Genomic DNA, 23742 nt, shown 5'->3' with positions numbered 1-23742 from the left:
ATCATTCAGATATCCACGCACAAAGTGGAGGACGTCATATGATGCGGTTTTTATTTTTTGCGCTATAAACAAAAAAACTCACAATTTTGAAAAAATGTTTTCCTCAGTTTAGGCCAATACGTATTCTTCTACATATTTTTGGTAAAAAAAATCGCAATAAGTGTATAGTGATTGGTTTGCTCAAAAGTTTTTTTTATTTTTTTCTAGCAATGGCGGCAATCTGTGATTTTTGTCAGGACTGCGATATTGCGGCGGACAGATCGGACACTTTTGACACTATTTTTGAGACCATTCACAATTATACAGCGAACAGTGCTATAAATATGCACTGGTTACTGTATACCTGTGACTGGCAGGAAAAGGATTAACACTAGGGGGCGAGGAAGGTGTTAAATGTGTTCCCTCTAACTGTAGGGGGACTGTCTGGGGGAGGTGACCGATCTGTGTCCCTATGTACAAGGTATACACCATCGGTCTCCTCTCCCTGACAGGACGTGGCTCTCTGTGTTTACACACCGAGTTCCACGTCACTGGCTCTGTAAATGCCGATTGTGGACATCGCAGCCGCCAGGCACGCGCATCGGCAACCACGTGACTGGGCGGGCACAGATTTTCCCCAATGCGGTGGCGCGCAAGGAGGAAGTAAACAGGAGGACGTCCTCCCAGCGATTGAGTGCCGCGCTGTAAACGTCTTTTGTCTATAGCGCGGTGTGAACGGGTTAAGGGAACAGGATGTGTTTATTTTTTGGGTAACCTACACCAGGGGTTGACAAATTTGCTCGGAATCTAGGAGCCAGCTAAAAAACGTAGGAGCCAGAAAACGCGCCCCGTCCCGACGAGCTTGCGTGCAGAAGCGAACACATACGTGAGCAGCGCCCGCATATGTAAACGGTGTTCAAACCACACATGTAAGGTATCGCCGCGATTGGTAGAGCGAGAGCAATAATTCTAGCCCTAGACCTCCTCTGTAACTCAAAACATGCAACCTGTAGAGTTTTTTAAAAATCTCCATAGGCGACGTTTAAAGGGTTAAAAGTTTGACGCCATTCCACGAGCGGACGTAATTTTGAAGCGTGACATGTTGGGTATCAATTTACTCGGCGTAACATTATCTTTCATAATATAAAAAAAAAGGGGGATAACTTTACTGTTGTCTTATTTTTCCCTGTTCGTCTTTCAGGACAGGTACTGTAGAGAGACACAGGCTCCTCCCCTCTTAGGAAACACCGCCTTCCAATTAAGGATTTAAGCCTCATCCTCCCTCAGCTCCTCAGTTTATGGTGTTTCCTCCGGCAGGAGACACCGCTGGGGCCGAGAGCCAGACAGCTGGGGAGGCTGGGGCTATGTTTTCTGAGGAGGGGGGTCCTGGACTCTCTATTTCTCAGTCCTGCAACTACCTGATTGAGCTAGTGAGCTCTAAAAATCGAAGGTACCTGTTGCGCTGCGTGCCTCGGCGTTCTTGGGGAAGTATTCGACCGAGGGGGTCCTTTTCCTTTCGTCCAGGGGGGCGCTGCAGGCGGCGTGTCGGCTCCCTGTGTAATCACACAGTTAGGTCAGGAGCTGAGACCGGCCGGATGACGGGTGACGTCAGATCCGGAAGGGGCGGGCACTTCCGCCGGATACGCGTCTTCTAGGCCCAGACGCGGCAGGGGATAAGGACCACACGCCAGGCTGGTGCGGCCTACGCTTTTCAGCCGTGGGGACGGCATTCGGAGCGTGTCCATCGACCACAGCCTAGACCGGAGATGTCGGAAGCAGAGGCTTCACACGCGCCTCCGGAGGACAGCAGCACCAGCCACTCTAAGGTAGGAACCCTGGGGTGGTGTTCCTTTACCTTCTTTCAGCTTCACTGGTGTATTCTCCTGGTGGTCGGGGGGTGAGGTAGTGTGTCCCTTGGTGATGGTTGGCTGGGGGAAAACACTCCTGGTGGTTTGCTGCTTTTAAAAGAAACGCTGATAGCCTCTCATACCTGCTCTTGCTTTTTACTGTGTTTTACAGAAATCCACAGAAAAATCGGGTCATAGCTCCAAGAAGAGGTGTCCTTCCTGTAAAACTTCTTTAGGAGAGACCTGGAACAAAGCACTGTGCAGACGCTGTATTGAGGGGTTAATCAGGGAGAAAGAGGCAGAGCAGGGTTCTGAGCTAGCAACTACAGTGAAAGAGCTTACCAGCACTTTTCAATCTTTTAAGGATCTGTTTGCTGGTTTTCAGTTGCCACAGAGTAGCCCTTCTCCAGTGCAGCAGGTTATTCCACCTAGTCCTGTGGTACTTCCCTCCGTAAGTGGAGAGAACCCAGAGGACTTCAGAGAGGACGCTGAGGAAGAGCGAGATAGTGCCGCTTCTGACTCCCAAGGGGAGTCTGAAGGGGAAGGGAAGGAGGGGGAACCCTCAAGGAATTCCCGATATAAACTTTCCCTTGAAGAAGTGGATGACCTCTTAGGGGCAATCCACGCTACGTTGGGGATCCCTGAAGAGAAAAAAGCACTATCGCTCCATGACAGAATGTTCATGGGCTTAGGGGAACAAAAGAAAAGAGTATTCCCGGTCCATGAGGTCTTGGTCCAGACCATCAAAAAAGAGTGGCAGGATCCGGAAAGGAAACCCTTTTCAAATGCCTTGAAGCGAAGATTTCCCTTTTCTGAGGAAGAAGCCCTAGTTTGGAACAAAATTCCCAAATTAGATGCGGCATTCTCACAGGTGTCCAGACACACTGACTTGGCGTTTGAAGACATGGGGGTGCTTTCAGACCCCATGGACAGAAGAATGGATTCACTTCTGAAGAAATCGTGGGATTCTTCACAGGGGAATCTCAAGCCTGCCATGGCAGCTACAGTGGTAGCTCGCAACATGGAACATTGGCTCACGCAATTGAAAGCGCACATTGAAGCGGGGACACCCAAAGAAACTGTTTTGGCCTCTTTTCCTACACTACTGAATGGGGTAGCGTATCTAGCAGACGCATCAGCAGAGTCTATACGCATGTCTGCGCGCTCTGCGGCCTTGTCCAATTCGGCAAGGAGAGCCTTATGGCTCAAGACATGGCAAGGGGATAGCGCATCTAAGGTTAAATTGTGCGGTATTCCCCTCACAGGAGACCTGCTGTTTGGACCAGGTTTGGAGGCTGTTCTTGACCGAACAGCCGACAAAAAGAAAGCCTTTCCCATAAAGAAAAAGTTTGGGGGACAGGCAAAGAAGAAGTTCTGGTCCCAGAAGAAAGTAGAAACCCCTAAACCAGAAGGGAAAAGGAAGTTTTGGGGGGCGAAAGGTAAGGGGCGCGGAGCAGCGATTTTTCGTGCTCCTGAACAGCCCCAAAAATCACAATGACGAAGTCAAGGTGGGAGGAAGATTGGGGGCCTTTCTCCCACAATGGGAAATGATCACCAGCAATCAATTTGTGCTGGGGATCATAAGGCGAGGATACAAATTGGAATTCTCAAAGCCTCCTCCGTTAAGACTTTTGATCACCGAGCTACCAAAATGCAAGGAGAAATCATTAGCTCTTCTTTCCTCCCTTCAGGAGTTGGAGGATCAGGAGGTAGTGGTTCGGGTCCCGACAGAAGAGACAGGCAGGGGCTTCTATTCCCACATTTTTGTGGTTCGCAAACCATCAGGGAAGTTCAGACTTATACTGAATCTGAAGCCCCTGAATCTCTCGGTCACTTACAAAAGATTCCGGATGGATTCAATTTACTCAGTAAGGACCCTTCTCCCCCCCCAATTGCTTTATGGCATCAATAGATCTGAAGGATGCCTATTTGCACATCCCTATAGCAGAGGGTTATCAGAAGTTTCTGAGATTGGCAGTAAGGTCCAAGGAAGGGACATTTCACCTTCAGTTCAAAGCCCTTCCCTTCGGGCTCTCCTCTTCCCCCCGCATCTTCACCAAAGTTATGGTGGAGGTCTTGGCGTTCCTTCGTCTCAGAGGGATCTCAGTGATAGCGTACCTGGACGACCTGTTACTGTTTGCAGGGTCACCGGAACAGCTGTCCCAGGATCTCCGGGTAACAAGAGAGGTCCTGGAAAGCCTGGGATGGCTTTTGAATCTGGAGAAATCCAGTCTAGTGCCATCTCAAAGGGTCACCTTCCTGGGGTACGAACTGGACTCAACCAGACAGATGGTCTTTCTCCCAGCAGAAAAAATACAAAAAGTAGACAGGGCAATGCTACTTCTTCAGGGCAGCTCTCAGCTCACAATAAGGAAAGCCATGTCAGCCTTGGGTCTTCTAACTTCCACACTTCCGGCGGTACAGTGGGCAGGGTTGCATTTTCGTCCCTTACAACTTTACATCTTAAGTGTCTGGGATCGCAACCCGGGGTCCCTGGATGCTCTAATTTCAGTACCGATTCAGGTCAAGAGAGCCCTCTGGTGGTGGAGGAAGGGGGCGAACCTGTTACAAGGGCTGGAGTGGATTTGTCCAATATCCAGGACAGTAACAACGGACGCCAGTGGCACAGGATGGGGAGCACATCTGAATTCTTCTCTGATGCAGGGTACCTGGGAAATAGAGGACTCAAAGAGATCCTCGAATTGGAGGGAGCTGAAGGCTATAGATCTGGCCCTCAGAGCCTTTCAAAGAGATCTTCAGGGTCATCATGTCCGAATCCGTTCGGACAATTCCTCCGCAGTTGCCTATATCAACAGGCAGGGGGGCACCAGGAGCCAGTCCTTGTGGAAGCTGACAGAGTCCATCCTCAAATGGGCAGAGACCAACATTCTGTCTCTTTCTGCGATTCATCTGAGGGGGGGAGCAGAATCAAGTCGCAGATTTCCTCAGCAGGAAAAAGCTGAGGGAGGGCGATTGGGTCCTGAACCAAGAGGTTTACGAAGTGATCACTCAAAGGTGGGGAATACCAGAGGTGGATCTGTTCGCCTCAAGGGGAGATACCAAGACACAGCTATTTTTTTCCCTGAACAGGTGGGACGGAGCACTAGGGGTGGATGCTTTAGCACAGACCTGGCAGTTCGTCAGGTGTTATGCTTTCCCCCCTCCGGTTCTGATTCCAGCAGTCTTGAGAAAGCTGCAAAGGGAAAACACAACGCTGATTCTGATTGCACCCCATTGGCCCAGGAGACCATGGTTTTCCATCCTGAAGAGTCTATCAGTAGAACCTCCTTGGATTTTGCCAATCCGGGAAGATCTTCTTACTCAGGGTCCAGTCTGCTGTCCGCAGGTGGAGAGGTGGAACCTAGCAGCCTGGCTTCTGAGGAGGAGCTGCTAAGAGACAAGGGCTTTTCAGAACGACTAATAGCAACCCTTCTAAGCTGCAGGAAGAAGGAGACGCAAGCAATCTATCTTAAAGTTTGGAAGCGTTTTAACAACTGGTGCTTGGAAAGCTCTTTCAAGGTTCATAGCTCGATAGCAGTATTGGAATTTCTGCAGGCAGGAGCAGACAAGGGGCTGGCCATTAGCACACTGAAGGGTCAGGTCTCAGCTTTGAGTGTTTTCCTAGAAAGACAGTTAGCGTCTGACCCATGGGTTTCTAGGTTTTTTAAGGCCTTGAGTAGAAGAAGACCAGTTAGAGCCCCCAACTTCCCAGTATGGGATCTTTCATTAGTTCTACAGGCTCTTACAGAGGAACCGTTTGAGCCGCTAGAGAGTAGTACTTTAGAGGTGATCACACTCAAGACTGTGTTCTTGGTAGCGATCACCACCGCTAGAAGAGTGAGTGAACTCGAAGCCCTGTCAATTAGGGCGCCCTTTTTTCAGATTTTTCCGGACCGCATTATTTTTAAGACGGATCCGGCCTTTTTACCGAAGGTATCTTCTAATTTTCATAGAAGTCAAGAAATTACATTGCCTTCTTTTTGTTCGAATCCTGTGAGGGAACAGGAACACAAATTTCACAGTTTAGATGTAAGGAGGTGTGTCCTACAATACTTAAATAGCACAGAGCAGGTCAGGAAAACTGATTCTCTTTTTGTTTTATTTTCGGGGTCCAAAAAGGGGTCCAGAGCCTCTAGGCGCACGATAGCCAGATGGTTAAGATCGGCCATTATTCAAGCATATGTATCTAAGGGGGTGGAGCCTCCACAGGGTATTAAGGCACATTCCACCAGGGCTGTAGCAGCTTCACAGGCAGAGTGTGCTGGTGCTTCCCCGGAGCAGATCTGTAAGGCTGCAACATGGTCTAGTTTCTCGACTTTCGTGAAACACTACAGACTGGACCTGCTTTCGACCAAGGATCAAGCCTTTGGACGCAAAGTACTACAAGCAGTGGTCCCACCCTAGGGTAAGGTGCTCGCTTATCCTCTCTACAGTACCTGTCCTGAAAGACGAACAGGGAAAATTGGGGTTACTTACCGGTAACATCCCTTTTCCAGGAGTCTTTCAGGACAGCACTGGTACCCACCCTTTTTTTCTAGGGGTATTTCTGAAAAACTCATCATACAAGGCCGTCAGGTAAGATGAAAAGTGATATTTGTTTGACGTGTTCTTGTGTCTCCCCAGCTGGCCGGAGGTACTCTGGAAAAACTGAGGAGCTGAGGGAGGATGAGGCTTAAATCCTTAATTGGAAGGCGGTGTTTCCTAAGAGGGGAGGAGCCTGTGTCTCTCTACAGTACCTGTCCTGAAAGACTCCTGGAAAAGGGATGTTACCGGTAAGTAACCCCAATTTTTAATTAAAAAAAGTGTAATTTTGTCCCCAAAAAAGTGCGCTTGCAAGACCGCTGCGCAAATACGGCGTGACAGAAGGTATTGCAATGATCGCCATTCTATTCTCTAGGGTGTTAGGATAAAAAATATATATAATGTTTGGGGGTTCTAATTAGAGGGAAGAAGATGGCAGTGAAAATAGTGAAAAATTACATTAGAATTGCTGTTTAAATTGTAATACCAACGGCCACCACCAGATGGCGCCAGCTCACACATCTGGTGGTAATAACTTGTAATACCAATGGCTCACCACCAGATGGTGCCAGCTCACAAAAAAATTTTTTTTTTTTTCTTTTTTTTTTTTTTTGCCCCCCCCTTCCAAGCCAAGTCGCCAGGACCCTATTTCTAGTCGCCATGGCGACCTGGCGCCCAGGATTTGTCGACCCCTGACCTACACTTTAATGTAGGTGTAGGCAGCCCTGGAGAGATGGAGCTCTACCTGAACACTGATGACGTCATAGATCACCGGGCACAGTGTCCTGTTAGGGCTGGTTTACACCAGAACGTGGTGCCAGAAAGGCGTGTTCCATGTGTGTTTTCTGTGTTTAAAACGCACTGCCTTTGTGTTCTGCTGCGGGTGATGATACATTGTTAACCCCAAATGTAGATTGCAAACTGTGTGTGGCAAGCACCATCTCTGTCCGGCGATGTGCACAAGTGCCTTGGCTGTCTTGGAGTCTCTCCCTTCTGATTGGCTGAGACAGATCAGTGTCACCATTGGCTCCCATGTCTGTCATTCAAAGTCAATTAGGAGAGAGAGGGGGTGGGGCTGAACCACGGCTCTGTGTTTGAATGGACAGATGGAGCTGCGGCTTGGCTCGGGTACCCCCATAGCAAGCTGCTTGCTGTGGGGGCACTCGACGGGGGGAGGTGCCGGTGTGTTGTCACATTCGGGTCCCCCATCACAGATTGCTCCGGAAGTGACGTTTCGTCGCCGCCATCTTTCTACACCCCACACCATTGCACAGTAATGATAGAATGTGAAGGGGGCAAGCGGACATCTTGTTACACCCACCGGAGTTTTAGATTTCACAGTTTATTTTCAACACAAAACGGAGCTTATGTGCTTAATTACAGTATTTGTAAATCCGACGGACTGTTTACATGTTACATTTTTAAAGCAGCAGCAAACCTTCTGACCTTGCATGCTTGCTAATGTGACAGAACACCTCTGATTTTCACATTTAACATGTAAACAGTCAGTCGGATTTACAAATCCTGTATTTAAGCACATAAGCTCCGTTTTGTGTTAAAAATTACTGTGAAATCTAAAACTCCGGTGGGTGTAACAAGATGTCTTCTTGCCCCCTTCACGCTCTATCATTAATGTGCAATGGTGTGGGGTGTAGCAAGATGGCGGCGATGAAACGTCACTTCCGGAGCAATCTGTGATAGGGAGCGGAATGTGACAAGACACATTTTTTTTAAAGAAAAAAGACTTTAGTATCACTTTAAAGCAAACCTGTTCATGCAGGGAAAAGTAAGAGTTGCATGAATGTAGCCCTCCTGCCAGCAGCACATATACTCCTTTCCTACCCTCCCCTACTGCTCTGTTCTGTTCAGTTCTTTGAGGTAGGGAGGAGCATGTGACTCACTCCACATTCTTTTGTGTCCCGGATTGCCCGGGTCTGTCCCGCAATTGACATGTCGTCTGTCCTGGGTCCCGGGCACCTCACAATACAATGTCCCGGAATGAAATGGAGGACAAAGCCACCTCCTACTAACTAATAACTACATTTTCGGAACTGGTTGCTAGGGCCAGCGCTGCCTGGCATCTTGCAACCAGTGACCATTTACTATCAGACAGTGAGACCGGGAGGGAGGCCTGCGCCTAGTGCAGCACTGCTGTCCCCACCCACCTCGGCACCTTCTCCTTCTCAGGTACCCAGCGGCAAGCAGCAGGGACTGGTGTGATCTCCAGATAGTGACGCCACTCCTTTCCTTCTATGCACGTGGCTCATGCAGAGGGAGTGAGAGCAGCACTGCAGCTGGTGGCAGGCTATGGGTGGCAAGTGGCACTGCATCTGGTGTCAAGTGGCATGTTCAACTGACAAATAACCCGCCGCCAAATTCCCCATCAACCCTGGGACTACATTTCACCCCCCACCGCCCCCCTCATCTTTTTTGGGGGAAGGTGAGAGAGGGGGTGTGTCCCTGAATGGCAGTTTGGAAATGTGGTCACCCTATTTGTGACAGTGCTGGTGATTGGACAAGTTCTGTTACATTGGTTGAGCGGAGAGCTCAGACTTATTCTGTACTTACATGGGTTTCTCCCCATTTGCTTGGAGGTTGAATGACGGTGTGTGCATCTTTACTGAGGGGCCATTAAAGTACGTCCTTGGTTTTACCTGCATGAAGGCCCAGATCCATTTAGCCTCATTTAAATAGTCCATTTGTGTATAGAATGGTAAATGCAGACATGAACTTCCTCATGCCCTCACTACACATAGGAGAAAACAATACTTTTGTGCAGTGTAAGTGTCCATGCTTCCCTGTGGGGCTGATTTACGAAACAATTGCGCCTTGTTTAACCACTTAAGACCCGGACCAATATGCAGCTAAAGGACCCAAGGTGTTTTTACAATTTGGCACTGCGCTTCTTTAACAGGTAATTGCGCGGTCATGCAATGTTGTACCGAAACAACATTTGCGTGCTTTTCTAAACATTTCTAAGGACGCAAATTTTTGATTTCACTCCTCACTACCTATTACAGTTTTGAAGGCCATAAAATGCCAAAATGGCACTAAACCCCGCAAATGACCCCATTTTGGAAAGTAAACACCCCAAGCTATTTGCTGAGAGGCATTTTGAGTATTTTACAGCTCTCATTTGTTTTTGAAAATGAAGGAAGAAATTTTTTTTTTTTTTTTTTAATTTTCAAAACTTTGTGACAAAAAGCGAGATCTGCAAAATACTCTCCATACCTCTCAGCAAATAGCCTGGGGTGTCTACTTTCCAAAATGGGGTCATTTGGGGGGGTTTTGTGCCATCTGGGCATTCCATGGCCTCCGAAACTGTGATAGGTAGTGAGGAGTAAAATCAAAAATGTACACCCTTAGAAAGCCTGAAGGCGGTGATTGGTTTTTGGGGTCCCGTACGCGGCTAGGCTCCCAAAAAGTCTCTTAGAAAACTTTGTTAGTCCATTAGAATTGCATACTAATCAATTGTTAGGCAGTCCAAAATGAGAGGGGAAATCAACAGCAGAACCCCAAAACATTTGAATGTCCAAATAGATGGGCAAAAAACAGTTCCAGAGTAATAAAATGATCCAAATATTGAACAGCCTCTGGTCTCTGGTCAGAAGAAACATATATTCCCACCGAGAGGACATTGGAGAGGATATTCTGCCTGTCAGCTGTGACCGAGTTCTCTCCATGACCTGAGTGGATCGACACGCTTTTTATGATCGTGGATCTGGTAAGAGCACACCCTTACTTACCTCTCGGTGGGAATATATGTTTCTTCTGACCAGAGACCAGAGGCTGTTCAATATTTGGATCATTTTATTACTCTGGAACTGTTTTTTGCCCATCTATTTGGACATTCAAATGTTTTGGGGTTCTGCTGTTGATTTCCCCTCTCATTTTGGACTGCCTAACAATTGATTAGTATGCAATTCTAATGAACTAACAAAGTTTTCTAAGCGTTTGGTCCCAAATAGCAGATTGTTGTATTTACTCCGAAAGGTTTTTTCCATGACTGTTTGGGCATCATCCCTTTTTTTTGCAATTTTTGCAATAGCACTTTATTTATTTATTCATTTATGCATTTATTTATTTATATTATTTTCGCATTAAGTTGCGACTCCTAGCGCAACTCATCTTCTTTTTTCTTTTTACGTGTATATCACATGTTTAGCGTTGCTGCTGGAATTACTCACTATTTATTTATTTATTAATTTATCCATTTGAAATTCATTTATATTCATTCTCCTAGCGCGAGGAAACCCCCCCCCCCCCCCCTCTTTCCTTTCCCAAAAAGTCTCACACATGTGGTATCCCCGTACTCAGGAGAAGCAGCAGAATGTATTTTTTGGGTGTAATTCCACATATGCCCATGGCATGTTTGAGCAATATATCATTTAGTGACAACTTTGCGCAAAAAAAAAATAACGCAACTTGTGTCAAAATATAAAATATTCCATGGACTCGAGATGCATCTCAGCAAATAGCTTTGGGTGTCTACTTTCCGAAATGGGGTCATTTGGGGGGGGGGGGGGGGTTTGCAAGAAAGTTAAGTTGAACCCCCAAACATTATATATTTTTTAAAGCAAAGGCCCTACAGATTAATTAGCCGCTAGGACTGCTTTTACATGAAAGCCGACCGCTGACTGAAAAGAATGATACCGATATTATACCAAAACCTGCAGGCATCATTCTGGTATAACCATTAAAAGTCCAGCAACATACCAGTACGTTGATGTTTCTTGTTGGACATGTATTGTAATCTTTTATTATTATTTTTTTTTTTTCATGCAGCCTGTTGGCTGAATGAAAAAAAGATTGATCGGTGGGTATGCCATGCCCACCATTAGAATACCTCCCTTCATCCACCCACTTCTAATGATGGGCATATATTAGGGTTGTCCCGATACCACTTTTTTAGGACTGAGTACAAGTACCGATACTTTTTTTCAAGTACTCGCCGATACCGAATACCGATACTTTTTTTTAAATGTGTCCCCATATATGCAGCCATGTCCCCCCCCATATATGCAGCCATGTCCCCCCCCATATGCAGCCATGTCCCCCCCCCCCCCATATGCAGCCATGTCCCCCCCCCCCCATATGCAGCCATGTCCCCCCCCCCCATATGCAGCCATGTCCCCCCCCCCCCCATATGCAGCCATGTCCCCCCCCCCCATATGCAGCCATGTCCCCCCCCCCCAGATGCCGCCATGTCCCCCCCCCAGATGCCGCCATGTCCCCCCCCCAGATGCCGCCATGTCCCCCCACAGATGCCGCCATGTCCCCCCCCCCCCATATAAGCAGCCATGTCCCCCCCATATAAGCAGCCATGTCCCCCCCCCCTTTACCTGCATGCTGCCGCGCCGCTAATACGAGCGGGGAACATTACACTTTCATTTGAATAGCTGTAATGATTCGCGCCGCGCTGCGTATAGACACTCCCCCTTGCTCGGTATTGGACAGATCACCCGAGCAAGGGGGAGTGTCTATACGCGGCGCGACAGGAACATTACAGCTATTCAAATGAAAGCTGTAATGTTCCCTGCTCGTATTAACCAGGCGGCCGGCGGGATGCGGTGTATAGGCGGGGGGGGCGCAGGATTCTATTTAGGCATCGGCGGTATTTGCGGGAGTACAAGTACTCCCGCAAATACTCGGTATCGGTCCCGATACCGATACTAGTATCGGTATCGGGACAACCCTAGCATATATGCACCATTTATATATGCCAAAGCATGGGGGCATCCTCCCGCAAAAAAAGTTATGCTGCGTACACACGGTCGGACTTTTCCACGGGCAAGCCTCCGTTGGAATTTCGACCGTATGTACGCGCCATTAGTAGCAAAATCGCTCCTCCGCTCCTAATGCCCCCATGCTTCGGCATATATATATATATATTTTTTTAACTGTGGTGGTGAAATCACTTCCTACAGCACTGAAGTCACGGCTTTATATATCATGGGAGCAAATGCTGTTGCTGTCAAGATAAATAAGTCCGTGCAACAGCTGAATGGCGTACCTGAAAACCGCAAAGTAAATCACATACCTGAAAAGCAAGCATGAAAAAACATAACAATAAAACTTTGCAGAATAGAATACAGTAAAAAAGAGCAGAACAATAGAGAGAATAGAGAGGGAGAGAACAATAAAACGACAACTATTTATTTTTTTTATATATTTTTTTTTGTGTTTTTTTTTTTTTTTTATTAACACTTTTTTTTGTAACTGTAACTGTTCAACTTTTCGGTTCCAGGTTTGGGTCTCTCAAAATGCGATGGCATCTAGGAGCTGCGGTGGCTCAACGCGATTGGCACTGCGCTGACAAGCCATTCACCTCTGCAGCTAGAGGTTCGGATCCCGGTCTCGGCTTCATGTGAATTGAGTTTGGTGGTCTCAGCCCAGCTCCCGGTGGGTGTGCTATGCAAGGTAAGCCTGTGCTTAGTACGCCCACCCCCCTCCCACAAAAACCACCACACCTACACACGCACTCTAAATTGGGTTAACACGCACATTGACCACGCGGTCTCTAAAGAGAGGCGAAGGACTAATGGGGCTGGTTGAGCGGGCTAATCCTCTCACTCCCTTATAGGGAGTCCCTCTGCCCCGTTGGGCTTCAAAGCGGAGCAGGTAGGGCGGGCTGTGTGGGAGGACCCCCTCACACACCCGCCATTGCCACCCGGGGCATGGAGAAAGGTGGCAGATTGCCTCTGGGGGAGGCCTGCCTACTCCCAACTCCTGCAGTCCAGCTCCTCTCTCGAGCACACGCACAAAATACACTTAAAAAAAAAAAAAAAAAAAAAAAAATGCGATGGCATCTTGGGAGACCCTGTGTAAGTGAGCCTAGCCTGTGAAATGTTTTACCCTACGCGAATACTTCACTAGTGTGTGGAAGCGTTCAAAACATTCACCAATACAAAGACCAGGATCGTCGGGACAGCGGGGACAAAAATAACGAGTGTCACGCCTATATCTGTGCTTGGTACAGACTCAACATCTTCTTTGGGGGGCTCGTTGGGTAGGGGTACTCCTGAGGACATATGAAAAATGTCTCTCATGCAGTCGGCTTACTGCATTTGGTAGGGGATGGTGAGGTGCAGAACCGCCTGGATACAGGAGTTCTAAGATGATCTCATCCTGGAATTCAAGGAAGGATCCATTCTGTCCTGAAGCTTTGTATAAGACATAAGCATTCAGTAAAGTCAATTGAAATAAATATAGAGACACTTTTTTGTACCAGCGTCTCGTCTTACGGGCAATATGATACAGCGCCATCAACTGGTCGTTGAGGTCCACCCCTCCCATATTTTGGTTATATTCGTGGACACGGAGGGGTTTCTCCACAAGACCAGCCGCCGTACAAATTTGTACTGTCGTGTCTGCGTGAAGGGTGGTAAGAACGAAAACATTCTTATTGTCCCGCCACTTCACAGCGAGCAAATTATTACACCTGCAGCAGGCTCTCACCCCCAGCCTAAGACGGGAATCTACAAGCCGCTGGGGAAAGCCCCAGCGATTGGGTCGCACGGTGCCACATGCTCCAATCTGATGATCAAACAAGTGACTAAAAAGTGGCACGCTGGTGTAATAATTGTCCACGTATAAGTGGTACCCCTTTCCGAATAAGGGTGACACCAAGTCCCGCACGATCTTGCCAGCGCCCCCCATGTAATCTGGGCAACCCTCCGGCTCTACCTCACTATCTTTGCCCTCATAAACCCTAAAGCTCCATGTGTAGCCTGTTGCCCTGTCACAAAGCTTATAGAGCTTGACCCCGTATCTGGCACGCTTGCTGGGAAGGTACTGCTTGAAAGACAAGCGGCCAGAAAATGTAATCAGGGACTCTTCAACGCACACAACTTGCTGGGGATTAAACAAGGCTGCATAACGTTCGTTGAAATGGTTTATGAGGGGCTGAATTTTGTAGAGCCGGTCAAATTCAGGGTCTCCACGCGGACGACAAAGTGCATTGTCACTGAAATGCAAGAACCGCAGGATCGCCTCGTATCGTTTCCTGGCGATGCAAGCAGAGAATATGGGCATATGGTGGTGTGGACCAATACATCCGCATTTTCGGAAATTGGTGTATGCCCATGTTGAGGGTAAGGCCCAGAAAGGTCTTAAATTCGGAAACCGTAAGTGGTTTCCATTCTCTGGCAAGGACGGAACGGGGATTAGCAGCAATGTAAGTACCAGAATATAAATTACTCTGGTCCACAATAGATCTATAGAGATCTTCCGTGAAATACAGCGAATAAAAATCAAGTGACGTAAAATCAGCTGTATCCACCTGAATACCGGGTTGGCCAGTGAATGGGGGAAGTACGGGTTCTGCAGAAGTGGTGGGGACCCCATCAGGATAGGCAAATTCTGCAGGATGGGCCTGTCTTTGTCTTTTTCTCTGTGGCAGTGGGACACTACTTGTGCTTGCCACCTCGCCAGCTTGAACTGCACTTATGGGACTCGCCACGTCACCATGTGATACTGCAGTGCTGGATGAACGACCAGGGTGTACTAGGCCGCTGGTGCTTGCCAGCTCACCAGAAGGAATAGCGGCGCTAGTACTGGCTCTCTGCTCCATACAAGAGTCCTGCGGTTCTTGCTCCTCAACAACATCAGAATGGGGTCAGGTACGCCTGGCCTTAGCAGGGACCACAACTTCGTCGTCAGAGCTCTCTGGCATGGAGCCGCTGTCGTATACAGGATTGTATTCTGAGCCAGAATCTGACAGATGCGTGACCTCCTCTTCACTATCTGTCTGGCTCAGAAACGTGTAGGCCTCTGCACTAGTGTACATTCGCTTTGCCATTTTGGGCTCTAAATTTAGTTGTACACTAGTGATGATACACAGGTAAAAAAAGCACCTGATCTGTCAGCAAATGTAGAAAACGCTTAAAAAAAAAAAAACTGTTAGCGATCGCAGGGATCAGGCCTGTCTCTGCGAACGCTGCAGTTACAGTATGTGTGTTGCGTTTTGGAAGTGACAGTGATCGATCGATACTACACTTGGCTGGGCTGGGCGGAGGGGCAAAACGCAGGTGCTAGCAGGTATCTGGGCTGATTCCGCTAACAATGCGTTTTTTGGGTACCCTAAACTGCTGGGTACGCTAGTATAGATCTTATCTGATCAGGTATCGATCCGTTCAGATACTATACCACTAAGGGGGTGTATGCTTTGCGCGTGGGTGTAAGTGTTACAGGCACTAACCTAACGCTGCCTGAGGCGTCGCAGACCCTGACTGACGCAAACGTTTTATTGATATCACCCGCCGGGCGATCAGGGGGTTAAACCTTTATTGGGTTATATACGGCGGGTGCCCTGATGCTATAAACAGCAAACTAACTAACCAGCGTCACCCGTAACACTTATGCGGTGATCACTGGTGAAAGGGTTAACTAGGGGCAATCAGGGGGTTAAAACCTTTATTAGGTAACGCTTTCTAAAAATCTGGCGGCGAACCTAAATAACTAAATAAGTAACTGGCTAATCTGCGTCACCAGTGACACTTATACAGTGATCACCCGTGAAAGGGTTGACTCTAGGGGCTAACGGGGGTTAAAACCTTTATTTAGAAAAATGATGGGGGTACCTAATGCTATAAAAACCTGGCGGCGAACCTCAAAAAATAACTAGCTACCTAGCGGCACCAGTGACACTAATACAGCGATCAGAAAAACGATCGCTTAGTGACGCTGGCAATAGGGGGTGAAAGGGTTAACTAGGGCGGTGATCAAGGGGTTAAACCTTTATTGGGGGGGTAGGGGGCTACCCTGGACCTAAAGGGGCCTAAGGCTAATGTCCCTAACACCTTTTTCTGTCACAAATGACACTAAATGCAGTGATCAGAAAATAAATGATCACTGCAATAAGTGACACTGTGCCTGTATGTACTGGTGTCAGTGAGGTGCTTGGTGCAACTCACTGTTGGATGTCTTCTCTCCTCTGTGTCGGACGAAAAGACCGACACGAGGAGAGATGACATCACTTCCTCTGCCTGTGTTTACAGTTACACAGGCAGAGGCGGAAGATGATCGCGAGGGGGTGGCCAGAAACGAACAGCTGCCCCCTCATCCCGGATCTCTCCCAGAGCCAATGGAACCGCCGCATGTACCGGGGGGGGGGGGTCCCGATCGAACCCCCGACCCACGTCAAGGCAGGTACGTACATGTGCCATTCTGCCGACGTATATCTACATGCGGCGGTCGTTAAGTGGTTAATGGCGCATCGGCGTAAGCATTGGCCGTTCCGGTATTTACGATATTAATGCGCAGCGCTAATCCCAAGTTACTATTATACCGAATGCACCCAGGAGGGGGGCGCACAGTACGCCACTATGGACATGGCACACAGCATCTACAAATTGTAATTAAAAGAAGCTGGAAGTGAGCATATTATGGGGGTGATGTGGGGAAGTGTAGTGACAACTGTCCCTGTAACATATATATAAACCAGCCACTGCGCCTGCAAGTAAGTTTAAACTTGCGGGAGGTTTATTTGTGTACTGCGCATGCAGCATTTGTGGCCAGTCAGGTGCGCCTCTTCACTACGCCGGCAAAATCTTGATAAATATCAAATAGCGTAGCTGTATTTGCGTGGGTTGAAGAAGCGCACCTGTAAACCTGCCTTTTTTTCTTTTTTTTTACTCTGATCATGAAGGGAATCTCTGCGGCAAATTTTAATTAAAAAACAGGCGTGGGTTTCCCTTTAGGAGCATACCAGGCCCTTAGGTCTGGTATGGATTTAAAGGGGAACACCTACGCCAAAAAAACGACCTGTGGGTTCCCCCAAAATCCATACCAAACCCTTTTCCGAGCACGCCGCCCTGCCAGGAATGGGGGTGGGCACGAGCGAGCGCCCCCCTCCAGAACCGTACCAGGCCGCATGCCCTCAACATGGGGGGGGTGGGTGCTTTGCACTGCGCCCCCCACCCCAAAGCACCGTTGTCCCCATGTTGATGGGGACAAGAGCCTCTTCCCGACAACCCTGGCCGTTGGTTGTCGGGGTCTGCGGTGGGCTTATCAGAAAATCCGGGAGACTCCTTTAATAAGGGGGCCCCAGATACCGGTTCCCCACCCTATGTGAATGGGTAGGGGGTACATCGTACCCCTACCCATTCACCTGGGGGAAAAATGATAATTAAAAAAAAAAACACTACACAGGTTAAGGTAATTTATTAGTCCGCTCCGTGGGACTTCTCCGCTCTTTCGGGGGGCATTCTGCTTTCTTGTTTAAGCTCTTTTGCTAGCGGGGGGGGCCCGGTCTTCTTCGCCGACTTCTCTGTTCCTGCTTCTGCCCGGCGGGGGCTTGGTCTTCACTGCCGTCTTGTTCTGCCGGGCCCCCCCCCCCCCGCTTTTTTTGTTAAGCTCTTTTACTAGCGGGGGGGCCCGGTCTTCTTCGCCGGCTTCTCTTTTCTGCCGGGCGGGGGGCACAGTCTTCACCGCCATCTTGTTCTGTTCTGTCGGGGCCCCTTGCTTTCTTCTTTGAGCTCTTTTATTAGCGGGGGGGGCGGTCTTCTTCGCCATCTTCTCTCTTCTGCCGGGGTCCACCGCGGGGGCCCAGTCTTCTCCACCGTCTTGTTCCCTCTCCTCTTCTAGGGATGTCGACAACGACGACCTCTTCTGCTGTAATGCCGTGTGCGCGTTGCGCAACGACTTTTATATAGGCATGGGGCGTGATGTTGCTGTAACCAAGTAGCATAGACAAAAAGGGGGGGAAAGGGTGGCCTGAGATTAGGCAGGCAGAAAGGGGTTACTTTGACAACAAGATTATGATCAAAACGGTAATAATCCAAATATCATATTTATTCCAATATCAAAAGTTAAATATATAGAATGATAAAAGTGCAGTTTTAATGAACCAATGAAAAAAATTGCATCAGGTGGAAAATGATTGCCATGGACAAAAATGCACTAGTCCGAATGTACGAGTCCAGCTGCAAGTATTGCACACCCCACGCCAAAAGGAGTAATAATTTAACCCTATAGGGGAGGGAATCTGATTGAATTGATTGGTATACAATTGTATTCCCTTCTATAAGTCAATGGGTGTGACTCACAAGAGGCCGGACCAGGTGTAAAGGGAGGTAGCGGGGGGAGTGTGGAGCCTATATAGATATTGTTGCGGCACATGCGATCATAGATGTTCCCCTGTGTCACTCTCAGTAATGTTGGCTACTTTTCAATATTATAGCTTACTGGGACTTTGGATTCATCTTGTTCAGCGTTGTAGTGCAGGGGAGAGGAAAGGCAGTCCCGGCTCTCCGCCAGTGAGTGAATATGTCCAGGCTGGTTGACTGCGCAGGATGGTGATGTCAACGCCGTGCTCAGTGGCGTAGCTTCGTCTTGGACGTTCAAACCTGATGCCATTTTTTTCATTGGTTCATTAAAACTGCACTTTTATCATTCTATATATTTAACTTTTGATATTGGAATAAACATAAATGATATTTGGATTATTCCAGTTTTGATCATAATCTTGTTGTCAAAGTAACTCCTTTCTGCCTGCCGAATATCAGGCCACCCCCCCCCCCCCCCCCCCCCCTTCTGTCTATTACAAGGGATGTTTACATTCCTTGTAATATGAATAAAAGAAAGTGTTAGGCCCCTTTCATATTTATACGACTTCAAAGTCACGCGATTTGGGATCAGTACAACTTCGACTTTGCCACAACTTTGGCATTAACGAATAAAAACATACATGGGGGTCAATTCACAAAGAGAAACGTTATTGGTTTCCTTCAGTTGTTAAATTACCGCTCCTTATTTAACGCTAGCAAACATGGTATTCACGAAAGCTATAATCGTTATTCAACATAGTCGTTATGGTTTTCAACTGACTCGTTATCCAATCGTTATGCTAACTACTCAAGAGTTATTTTAACGTCCCAAATCGTAATAATAACGTCTAAGATCGTTATATAACGCTTGAGAGATGCATTCTGGGAGCAGAAGGGGAGGAGAACAGCTGCATGTGGAAAAGAGCAGATGCAGAGAGAGAGACACACACAAGCAAGACACACGTGGAGATTGAGCATGTAATGTGCATAACTTCTCTGTGTGCGTTTTTCTAAAGCCATGTGTATTTCCTCATACAGAGAATAAATCATGGGAGATTATAATCGGAATTTAGCCATCACCTGGGTTTCAGAAAAGTCATCCAAAATAGTACGTGAACGGAATGCACGTTTATAAATCTGAACAACATTCTAATGTGTTCTTCTTCGCCTCTGGATAATTTTAAGTTTAAATAGAGTAGGGTTGTCCCAATACCGATACCAGTATCGGTATCGGGACCGATACCGAGTATTTGCGCAAATACCCCCGATACTAAAATAGAATACTTGTTATCCCCCGCCGCCGCCGCCAACCCGTCGCAGCAAAGCCGCCGCCGTTAATCAGCGTGCGGGGAACAGCTTTCGTTTGAATAGCTGTATCCCCGCTGCATATAGACACTCCCCCTTTGCGCGGGATTGGACGGATGATCTGTCCAATCCCGCGCAAGGGGGAGTGTCTATACGCGGCGGGGATACAGCTATTCAAACGAAAGCTGTTCCCCGCACGCTGATTAACGGCGGCATCAAGGTATGGGGGACACGGCTGGAATGTGGGGGACACGGCTGGAATGTGGGGGACACGGCTGGAATGTGGGGGACACGGCTGGAATGTGGAGGACATGGCTGGAATGTGGAGGACACGGCTGGAATGTGGAGGACACGGCTGGAATGTGGAGGACACGGCTGGAATGTGGGGGACACGGCTGGAATGTGGGGGACACGGCTGGAATGTGGGGGACACGGCTGGAATGTGGAGGACACGGCTGGAATGTGGGGGACACGGCTGGAATGTGGAGGACATGGCTGGAATGTGGAGGACATGGCTGGAATGTGGGGGACATGGCTGGAATGTGGAGGACATGGCTGGAATGTGGAGGACATGGCTGGAATGTGGGGGACATGGCTGGAATGTGGGGGACATGGCTGGAATGTGGGGGACATGGCTGGAATGTGGGGGACATGGCTGCATTATGTGGAGGGCATGGCTGCATTATGTGGGGGACATGGCTGGAATGTGGGGGACATGGCTGGAATGTGGGGGACATGGCTGGAATGTGGAGGGACGTGGCTGCATTATGTGGGGGACATGGCTGGAATGTGGAGGATATGGCTGGAATATGTGGGGGACATGGCTGCAATATGTGGGGGACATGGCTGCAATATGTGGGGGACATGGCTGCAATATGTGGGGGACATGGCTGCAATATGTGGGGGATATTGGCTGCATTTGGGGACACATTTAAAAAAAGTATCGGTATTCGGTATCGGCGAGTACATAAAAAAAAGGATCGGTACTTGTACTCAGTCCTAAAAAAGTGGTTTCGGGACAACCCTAAAATAGAGCATGGTTCCATATTGCCCAAAATTACTAAAAACGTCACTACACTACAAAAATCGCCAAAAGCTTCCTCTAACAATGAAATATCGCCAGGGAAATGTCATAACGACACCCTGAGGGAGGTGATATGTAACGATTAATTAACGATCGATAAATGTCCAAAAAATCTTTGTGAATTGCATTTCTGTACATATTTAACGATTTGACTTGTTAAAACAACGATTGGATCGTTATATAACGATCCACACCTTAAAATATCGGTTCCGTGTAGTGAAACGTTATTTGATGATTTTTCAAAGCGTTAAATCGTTTAGTGAATTGAACTAGCTTCAATAACGTGCAAAATCGTTAAAATAACGACCGGAATCTGGAAATAAAGCTTTGTGAATTGACCCCATGGTGTGAGGCAATTCCTTTTCCTGCCACCGCAGTTTTCATTGCTGCTGCTGCGGCGGCAGTAGCAGTGCATGAGGAAGAAGAGGAGGAGAAGCGGAGAGGACGTTGATATTGGGTACATCCCATCATTGCTAATCATGAAGATAGGGGTCAATTTTGTGTCCTCTATAATGAAGAATGCTCCTTACATTGGTGGTCAGTGGGAAGAATGCTCCCTACATTGGTGGTCAATGGGAAGGATGTCCCTTACATTGGTGGTCAGTAAGAAGAATGCTCCTAACATTGGTGGTCAGTGGGAAGAATGCTCCCTACATTGGTGGTCAATGGGAAGAATGCTCCTAACATTGGTGGTCAGTGGGAAGGATGTCCCTTACATTGGTGGTCAGTGGGAAGGATGTCCCTTACATTGGTGGTCAGTAAGAAGAATGCTCCTAACATTGGTGGTCAGTGGGAAGAATGCTCCTAACATTGGTGGGCAGTGTGAAGGATGTCCCTTACATTGGTGGTCAGTAGGAAGAATGCTCCTTACATTGGTGGTCATACCTCCCAATCCGCCCGGATTCTGCGGGAACTTCACGCAAAGACTGCATCCTCCCGCAGTCCCGCGGCATGGTTAACTTTCAACTCCTCCCGCACAGGGAGGAGAAGCAAACTTTCAGAGGGGAGACATGCAAGGAGAACTGACAGGCTGTGCATTGGTTAGTGACAACCCCCCTGCGATCGTCGACCGCGCCCCCCCCCCCCCCCCCCCGCGATCATCCCCCCTCCCGCGATCGTGGGCCCCCCCCGCCCAACAACTTTGGCCGCACCCCCCCGCTCAACATCGATTGGGCGACCCCCCCTCAACAACTTTGATTGGCCGACCAACCCCCCCCCCTTCAGTGGGAAGAATGTCCCTTACATTGGTGGTCAGTGGGAAGAATGTCCCTTACATTGGTGGTCAGTGGGAAGAATGTCCCTTACATTGGTGGTCAGTGGGAAGAATGTCCCTTACATTGGTGGTCAGTAGGAAGAATGTTCCTTACATTGGTGGTCAGTGGGAAGAATGCCCCTTACATTGGTGGTCAGTGGGAAGAATGTCCCTTACATTGGTGGTCAGTGGGAAGAATGCCCCTTACATTGGTGGTCAGTGGGAAGAATGTCCCTTACATTGGTGATCAGTGAGAAGAATGTCCCTTACATTGGTGGTCAGTGGGAAGAATGCTCCTTACATTGGTGGTCAGTGGGAAGAATGCTCCTTACATTGGTGGTCAGTGGCAAGAATGCTCCTTACATTGGTGGTCAGTGAGAAGAATGCTCTTTATATTGGTGGTCAGTGGGAAGAATGTCCCCTTTTTTGGTGGTCAGTGGGACATTGTCTTTGTAGTTTATCTTGTCTTTGTAGTTTGGGTCACACAAATCATAAATAGCTGGGCACTCAGGGATAAATCGAATGATTTGGGCACAGTGGCGATAATTGATGGGCACAGTGGCTGCATCTATTGTCGCCACTGTGCCATGCCATCAAATGCAGCCACTCATGTTAGGTTACCGGTAACCAGAACCGGTGAACCTGATTGGCTGAGACGCCTGTCAGTGTTAGCCAGGGAACTCATCCCCCTTGCGTCCCCTGGTTAATAAAGGAACACTAAAGGTTTGTTTTTTTATTCTCTAAATTGATTAATCTAAGCTAGAGCATTTAGATGTTCCTTACCTCTTCTTTTTTTCATTTTGCCCACCAGTATTGTAATTCGGCTTTCAAAATGCCATATCCTGTGCCTCCTCTTATTGATTTCCAGCAGCATCTCAGCCGTTTTGCATGGTGGAAAGCATAACGTCCAGAACGTGCTCGCCCCCCCTCTTTGCCTACAGCTGTGCGTGTAGATGTTCTCTGTCTTTCACAGGAAAGGAGGCAGGACATTCTTGGGCGTCTCTAGGACACTGTAGCTTTGCCTCCCTTCCATTCATTGTATTTGCAAAACTATTTACAACCCCGCCTTCACTCCTCCCCCATTGCTCTGGTGGAAAGTGAAACTGATTTTTGTAATCCTCGGCTTCTACACAGCAACTAAAAAAAGATTATTTTCCAACTCAAAGGTAAACTAGAACTAAATAAGATCTTATTAAAAAAAAATTATGCTTTTAGTTAAATTAAAATATATTAGAGTCAATATATTTATATCCATTTTTTTACTGTGCTTATTCAATATCATGCATTGTATGTATTCTGTTCCCCCATGTCCAATACAAACAAAAACACCCTATGCACACCACATTTACATATCTCCCAATTCTATCCCTCCATCCCCTGGTATGCTCATCCATCCCTCAGAGAGGGAATTGTGAAGAATATAACAGACTGAGGGATGGATGAGCATACCAGGGGATGGACGGATAGAAATGGCATAAATGTTAGAGAGGGAATTGTGAAGGATAAAACAGATTAACATTTATCCCATTTCTAGCCCCCCATCCCCTGGTATGCTTTTTTTTTTTTATTCAATGATCTCTGTCCAATTTCTACAATCTGCATGCACTCATCATATATTTCTTGATCATGCTTCACTATGTTTCATATATTTATGCTAAATGCATTCCTCAGAATGCTATTAGAATTACCAATCTGTGTTATTTATCG

At 47.8% G+C, this 23742-nt stretch overlaps 1 protein-coding gene across 3 annotated transcripts in view; it reads left to right on the top strand.

The window, feature by feature from the left end:
• The window catches only part of LOC120918232, a 28706-nt gene that overhangs the window by 2070 nt on the left and 2894 nt on the right, over positions 1-23742 (top strand). Inside the window, exon 1 of one of the 3 annotated variants that reach the window (XM_040329736.1) lies at positions 22854-23201. The exons of the other annotated variants lie outside the window; for them this stretch is intronic. The gene's annotated coding sequence lies outside the window, so the exon portion shown is untranslated. Of the gene's footprint in view, positions 1-22853; positions 23202-23742 lie in introns of those variants that run through there. 3 annotated transcript variants of the gene reach the window in all.

This window comes from Rana temporaria, chromosome 12 (assembly GCF_905171775.1).
Source record: "Rana temporaria chromosome 12, aRanTem1.1, whole genome shotgun sequence".
NCBI lineage: Eukaryota > Metazoa > Chordata > Amphibia > Anura > Ranidae > Rana > Rana temporaria.
Note: the sequence above shows the minus strand (reverse complement) of the source record. Positions and strands in the feature narration are given on the sequence as shown.